The following is a 1,831-nucleotide window of genomic DNA, read 5'->3' as shown; positions in this document are numbered from 1 at the left end:
TTTTTTTTTTTTCTTTTTCTATATATATATATATGTGTGTGTGTGTGTGTGTGTGTGTGTGTGTGTGTGTGTGTGTGTGTGTGTGTATTTTTTTTCAAACTAAAATATATACAAGAGCATCAATGCACATGGTTTAAATATTTAATGTATGAGTATGTACCCAATTCCCAAGATCTTCAATAAAGATACAACACACACCTTTTTCTCAACCAATGTCCCAAGTTTCCCCACACTTAAATGCTACACACACTCACTAGCCTAAGCTAATCAAAGATCCAAATAAGGGATATTTATTGTTTTTCACTTTAAGGCTTGTAATGTGCTAAATTAAAGAACAAAGTGGGTTAATCGTAGGCTCAAAGTTGGCTAACAATGGAAGATAAAAGGTAAGGCTATTTGGGTAAGTGAGCTAATTGAAACAATGGTCTCAATCATATAAATGCATGTATACATAAAATAATGGACATATAGAATCAAACAAATCAAAGATTACAATTATAGAAAGAGAATGATGCACACAAGAAGGAAAATTAGTGGTTATAAGATGTAACCACACAATTAGGTTCAAAACTCACATGCTTATGTGTTCTTAGCTCAAAGACCTTTTTCAAAATACATTCTTCAAGCAAGTTCAACAAAAAAATTATTCAAATTAGTGAAATGTCCTAAAATAATTTCTTGAAAAAGAAATCATCACTCTCACCAAGTAGTCCTAGCAAGAAAGAAATGGTAGAATATGTACAAATTCTAACTATTATGCAACCTAGCATGCAAATGCAACAACTAACTAATAAAGAAAATTAAAAATTGGTGTTGGAAAGGGAAGTTGTTACCCACGGAGGTCGGTCCTCGACCTCCCCACACGTAAAGATTGCACCATCCTCGGTGCATCCAAAGATGAGCAAGGTAGATGGGTTGCTACAATTGATGAGTTTCTTCAAAAGATTGTGCGGGTGACTTGTTTGTCGCCCCATGTAGAAACTTTTCCTTTTCCCCTCTTGGTGGCCAGCCTAAAAGGAGAGAAAAGGAGAGAAAATTAAGCCCACAACAAAGATATCAAATCAAATAGAACATAGGCGGGGGCTAATGCCAAGTAAGAGTATGGTTCTCAACTACATGATAGCTACAACATGTAAGTGAGAAAACAATATAAGCTAAGGCATATCACTACATTTGATGCAAGAGTAAAATCAAAGCATAAGTAAATGACATAAAGAGCATGTTGAGCATCAAGTTTGAACGAGAAAGAGTGGGTCATGAAAGACAATATGAGTTCATATCAATGCACAAAGAATGCAAGAGTCATCAAAGATTAAGCATTTACCTAAAAATTTCATCACCCAACAATAGGGATGGCAACGTGTCTCCATGGGGCGGGGACATGCCCTCCGCCCCCGCCCCCCCCCCCCGCCTCCATTATCAGTCCCCGTCCCCGCCCCGTCTCCGCGACGGGTAACGGGGACCCCGTATCCGCCGGGGACTCGGGTATCCACGGATGTCCACGGATTTAAAAAAAATTTTAAAAATAAAACAGAATTTACAGAAATCGAAGGTAAATCACAGAGATCTGAGATATGAGATATAATCACAGAAAATGCAAAAAATCACAGATATGACATAAATCAAATTAACAAATGCTTCAAAGTAAATCACAGAAATTACAGAAAATCACAAAAAATCACATGAATCACAGATCTCATAGAAATCATAGAAATTACAGAAAATCACATGAATCACAAATCTTACAGAAATCACAGAAATTAACAAATTTTTAAGTTAAATGGAAATCATAGGGGACGACGAAGAACAACGCTCACTGAACGGCGACGGC

General features: G+C 36.8%; 1 protein-coding gene across 4 annotated transcripts in view; it reads right to left on the bottom strand.

Moving 5' to 3' along the window:
* The window catches only part of LOC107644559, a 29,575-nt gene that overhangs the window by 15,229 nt on the left and 12,515 nt on the right, over nucleotides 1-1,831 (bottom strand). The window contains exon 3 of one of the 4 annotated variants that reach the window (XM_021103050.1): nucleotides 1,818-1,831. The exons of 2 other annotated variants lie outside the window; for them this stretch is intronic. The gene's annotated coding sequence lies outside the window, so the exon portion shown is untranslated. Of the gene's footprint in view, nucleotides 1-1,811 lie in introns of all 4 variants that reach the window. One more of the 4 variants, XM_016348446.2, reaches the window with a different exon arrangement.

The sequence above is a fragment of the Arachis ipaensis genome, chromosome B05, assembly GCF_000816755.2.
Source record: "Arachis ipaensis cultivar K30076 chromosome B05, Araip1.1, whole genome shotgun sequence".
Classification (NCBI taxonomy): Eukaryota; Viridiplantae; Streptophyta; class Magnoliopsida; order Fabales; family Fabaceae; genus Arachis; species Arachis ipaensis.
Note: the sequence above shows the minus strand (reverse complement) of the source record. Positions and strands in the feature narration are given on the sequence as shown.